Source organism: Balearica regulorum, chromosome 1 (genome assembly GCF_011004875.1).
Source record: "Balearica regulorum gibbericeps isolate bBalReg1 chromosome 1, bBalReg1.pri, whole genome shotgun sequence".
Classification (NCBI taxonomy): domain Eukaryota; kingdom Metazoa; phylum Chordata; class Aves; order Gruiformes; family Gruidae; genus Balearica; species Balearica regulorum.
In genome coordinates this window covers 32129516-32135515 of record NC_046184.1, presented here as the reverse complement: position 1 = coordinate 32135515, position 6000 = coordinate 32129516, and positions in this window count along the sequence as shown.

Below are 6000 nucleotides of genomic sequence, written 5' to 3'. Positions count from 1 at the left end.
ATGTGCCTGATCTCTGGTACAGAGCCCAGCTGGCCTGACATTGCCCATAGCATCATTATATTCTCTTTCTCCTTACAGCAGGGGGGCCTCATTGCCGCTGCCTGCCGGGAAAGGTCCCTGGCTGTGCTAATTTCCAAATGGTGCCAGTGAATTTTTTGTCGGAGTGCTTGGCACAGGTCAAAACTATGCCATCGCCTAAGAGTACAGACAGGTGAGCGTCAGTGCCCTGAGACTGTTTAATTTACTACTACAGCTCTAACCTAAGAGCTCCCTGTCTCATGTGCAACCTTCACATACAAACATGCTTCATTCTCTCCCTCGTCCTAAACAAGCTTAAGTTGCGTGAGCCGTGTCCACACATAACAAACGTTTGCCCAGACTGACCAGTGGCAAGCCAGACTTTCCTTCAAACAGCTTCCTTTGCCCAATCTTAGGAAACCCTTCTCCTCACTTTGGGGTCCTGGCATTGTGCTAGAACCAGCCTGACTTGACACACACTTGGTTTGGTGTGCTGAGCAAGGGGGTACTGGACCAGCCAGGGCAAAGGAAGACACGGGAGAACTACCAGTTAGAGCTGCTGGAGAGATTGGGAGCGCCTGGGCAGGGGAAACAGCATCAGGTGGACACAACTGGTTGAGGCCCTGCGAGCAGCAGTCCCTATTTAGTGCCAGCCCATCCCCAGAGTAGCTCCATGATGCTACTCTACATGCTACTCAGCATGTGCTCATTGAGACACCGGCTTGGTGGGGAAAATAGTTTGTGGTCATATTTGACCACAGTGACTGCAAATCAAAGATTATTATAATCCATGCACAAAAGGGACAAATTAAACTTGAACAGAAAAGTTTGATTTTACCACCTTGTAGCTTTTTAGTGTTTGTCTTTCCAATATTAATAATGAACTTTTAAAACAGATTTTTCTGGCTTATTTGTCATTTAAGAAAAAATGCATGAATATGTATTTATCCTTTATCTGTACAGGGATGCCACAAGCATCCTGGGTACTATGGCTAAGCCAAAGCACTCTAGGAAATGCGATTTAGAAATCAAAAAATTAGTTATCAATATTTACAGTTAAATAGTTGAAGAACTTTTGCTTATTTCAGATAAAATTGCCATAGGCAATCCTTCAAGCAGAACTCTGGGAGGATGGCACGTGTACTGTTGCAGTGCTTGCTTTGTACCTGCAAACATTACCAAATTATAGCCAGAGTAAGGAGCTGCTGAAGAGCATATCACTTTAATATTGGAAAAAGAAGTTTAGGAAAAAGACAGACTGTAGTTAATTACAAACATACCCACTGCTCACATCTGAGAGCTCGCCAGTAGGAATCACAGCAGATATTCTGTATTTGGTACCAGACATAGCGGAGAAATTTGACGAACAGTCTGTCTGATGGTAAAATATTAAGGATTCACTGGTTCTATGGAGTGCTTAGAGTTGTAATGAATTGCCTTCAGATAGGTTATTTGAACTCTTGCATTGTCTTATGTATCAGTATCTGTGTAAATTCAATCTTGAGAAAGTCAGTGTTGTTTTATCCACAAAGGAGACCATCCTCGAACAGCCTTTCCTGCTTTTTTAGTAGGAAAGCTGTGTCAAGTTAGTTCAAAACTTCACAAAGTTTTAGATATGGAAATACAAGTGATGACCTCTAACGTGCTCAGAAAATACAAATGAGATTTGGACCTCTTTTAAATATTAATTAAATCAGATGTACTATAAAATAATTAATATAATCTAGCCTTTGCTTTCCAGTAGGAATGTGTGAGATATTCACAGATAATAGGTCAGACAAGGAAACTTAAAAGGAGACAACCTTTTAATACAGAACTTACATTAAATTTTATTTATTCATCAGATCCTTTATTGCAGTTATGAGATTTGGAGGCACAATATGTACTCATTCTGTCATGATGGTATAAAACACCCTTACTGTTCGACATCAGTTGTAAGTGTATATTAAATAAAAAGCTAACACAAGATTAAAAACAGGGTCAAAATCGGGTTGATTACATTTTTTGTCACATCTGGCATTCAGTAATTATTTCAATGTCGTAAAATGCAAGCGACCAATCCCGTAAGAAATGGATTATCCATGCACATATCATGAGGCAAATCCAGACGCTTCCCTCATAATAAAAAAGGTTCCCTTATCTCCCAAGAACACACTGTAGATTCTCCACGACTCCATATACTTGCTGGCATATTTTAGAGTCAGATGCAGTGACGAAATCGCAGCGCCACTGTGAGGAGGCAGGTTTACATCACTAGCAGACATGACCACCCTCTCCTGACCTTTATTTTCCTTGAACCTTTTGGACAGCAGACTGATCTGGGTTTGGCTGGCAGTCAAACAGCGTGCGATGCTTGGGTTCAGACACTGCAAGTACCAGGCTTGGGGAAGTATGCTTGTTTCAAGGATGGAAAAAAATGGCCACAATTGAGATGATTAAAATTCAAAATGAACTGTGACCACATGCTAATTAAGGGAGAAATTAGATAAAATGTGTGGTTTTGCATGTCTGTTTATTTGTGAGAAATGCTCCCAGTAAATATCAGATATTATTAATACAACTGATAACCATTCAAACAAATTATAGCTACATTTAAAAGGGATTTTTTTTTTTCAAAGTATCTGTCCCACATTAAGAAGAGAGATCTTTTTCTCTGAAGTTTCTGTCCTTTTTTTAGGAGATTATTGATTTTTCAACTCCACAAAGCCCTTACCCAGGTGCTGTTCACCACCTTCCTGTCCCAACCCTCAATGTCCTCTTAGATGTGGCCTGCGCCATACAGAGCTGTTTGTGTGCATTGCCGAGCACTCCAGTGCCTCTTCAAATCTGGGCCCTAAACTCTTACGTGTCTATTCTTTTTACCACAGTCTCTGCAGGTGCAGATTGACGGGAGGTCAGCGGGTTAATATGTACCGCCTCTCCTAGGTTGTATGAGGATGGGGAGAAACTGCATCTCTGATTTCAGGTTGCTACAAGGACAAGCTGAGCGTGCACAGGGGCATCTTGGAGACAGTCCAGACTCCAGGATCTTTCAGGTCCAGATAGATCAGCTAAACATAGACAGGATGATGAGGTCACAGTGAATTCACAGCTTTTATGAAAGGGAACAGATATTCTCAGCAACAGGCCCTGTCTCTCACCATCTGCACCATTGTACAGTACTGCAATATTTTTAAGTCCAAAAAAGAGAATAATTTTAGGCTCTAGTTTTCTTTGTTTCCACACAAAGAGACAACAACAAAGAAATATCTAGAAATGGAGTGGTTCTAAACATCCTCCTTGGTTGCTGCTGAAGTTGTGTAGGAAGGTCAATAGCTGTCAAGTATTCATGAACAGCTCTGCAGGTCAGTGAAGGGGAGACAAAACTGGCTCGAAAACAGGTCAAGAATGGTGTCTGCACCTAGAACTGAATCCCATGTAATTCAGGGATCTGATGAGTGTTTCTTCTAGCTTCTCTTATGAGAGAAGCCTTCTATTACAGTAATATTTTTTCCAGCACAACACATTGCCTTTATCTAGGGAGTTGGCGGGCAGGGGGAGAGGACAGAAGCTCTTCAGGCTGTGGAAGTTGAATTTAATAGGATTCACAGAAGAGATTTAAGGAGCTAATCATCCTTATAGCTGCGCAAGTCCAATTTTTATCCCCCAAAGCTACTAAATTTTTTAAGCATGTATTTTTGGCAGCACTCTCCAGCAAATATCTCCCCTTGGAGCACATTGAATTGTGTAGGCTGTATTACATAAATGAGCTTATTTGCCATCTCTGTAACCCCTAAATGCTAGTGAGACGTATAACTAGGTATTCTCTTACCTTACCAGGCTGACCTAGTCTTAGCCTTCCACTTAACAAAGACAGAAGAGGACAGACATTCAACACAGGGCTTGGGACACTGTGGCACGCAGCACTACAGTGCCTAGGTGCCAGGATCCAGAGTCAGAACTGACTGTATTAGTGCCCAGAAAGTCCTGTCCAAATATGAGGGAGACTCAGGTGTCTACACCAGGATTCAAAGCAATTGGCGTTCTCACCCTCTGCCAGCCAAAAGAAATACCATAGATAGCAGTATGTTTGATATTCCATATATATAGCTATATACATACATACTTCCATATAGAGGAAAAGGGGTGAGAAAATGTAAACCAAGCCAAGGATTCATTTGCATATGTTTATCTCTCCCTGGGTTGCCCTTATTGTGGACTCAGCATCACTTAAACGAGTGGAGTAGGAGGAATATTGTCCACGATTGGGAAGGAGATATTTCAGCACTACTTGGGCACCCCTTATGTCCCATAGACCCCTCATTGTCATTGCCACAATGCTTGTTAAGAGGGCTGCCAAGTGCTTTTAACAGGTAGTAAACAGATAGGAAAGTGAAATAGCTGTGGGTTTTGGGGTATTTAGCAGCTAACTATAGATGGGAGAGATACACAGCTCTGCTATCCTGGAGCTCCCCAAATTATTCTCTTTAAAGAAACATCCATCTCATACAAGTCTACTATCTCCATAGCATATCCTCCTTAAAACATGAAGGCATGCATTATCTCAGCTTAGTAAATGCAGAGACGCCTTTCTGAGAAACTGTGAATGTCTCACTTCACAGCAGTTCCCTTCAAAAGAAACGTGTGTCTTGCGCCTATATGGCAGAAGAGGTTCATTCATCGGTGGCTGGGCTCACAGCCCTGCGCTGGGAGACGGCCAGGACTGGTCTGAGCCACACAGCCTTGCTGCTCGGGGAAGGCAGACTCGCTGAGATTGTTTTCATCATTTGATGTTTTCTGCAGCACACTGGAAAAAGAGTAGGGCTGAAATCGACTCATCTGGAAGGGTTGAGCTGCCACCACTGTTTTCACCAAGTCCAACAAGGCTGAGGGCAGCCCACACGCACAGGTTTGATTCCTTCCATCTGCTCTGCTTCCATCTCCAGGGCTTCCAGAGGCAAAACTCCCTGGTGGCTCCTGGGCACTTGAGGGCACCACACACTCTGAAAACACTCAAGAGAAAAGTAAGTCCTTCTGCTAAACTCAAGTTCCAGTCAGACAGCTGCATAAAAAAATAAATATCAGGGGTTTGACTACTTCAGTTTTCAGAATTAGTGCACAACCCAAGCAACAACCCTCCCAAAGAAGTGTCATGTTCCTCAAGCCTTCCTATGGGTCCTTAAAATTTTCCAGCCATTTTTGAGTGATTATGGAAAGGCCAACATTAAAAAGACATAGAATCCTAGAATGGTTTGGGTTGGAAGGGACCTCAAAGATCATTTAGTTCCAACCCCCCCTGCCAGGGGCAGGGACACCCTCCACTAGACCAGGTTGCCCAAAGCCCCATCCAGCCTGGCCTTGAGCACTTCCTTAAACACATCTGGAAGAGGAGACTTAATGAAGATGAGGAACCATGGCTATGTGGGTCTTCCACCTACCCACTACCCAGTGTACAGCAACTGTGCCTGTGCTGAGTCAGGCAGCAAGAGCCAGAAATCTCATCAGATGAATAAAGATTGTGAATTAAATACCACAGTGACTATCTGGATCTTTTTGGATATACTTTAATCATTTAATTAGTCCTAACATTGAAAAGTGCACAACTGTACTTCAATTATTATCTCTTTTCTGCCTAGGTAGAATAGTCACCCCTTCACCTCAAGAAAAGCAGTTCAGTGGCAGTGTAGATTGCTCACACTGTCTGAAAATAAGATATATCTTGTTTCTGGGGAATCTCTCATCCTGAAACTCTTATCCTTACAATTAAAGAGAAGGATGTGTAAATTGAGAACGCCAAGGTTGTCTATGGACTTGGATGATAAATTTGAACTCATTCCTATAGAATTTAGGAAATTAAATATTTCATAGCAATTTTGAACAAGATTATTTTAAAGGTTTGGTTTTTTTTTTTATTTATCTTCTTTGCAGTGCCATGCTGATAACACGAAAGATATGCAATATCACATACAATAACAACAGAAAAACTGGTGGACTACTGAAGAC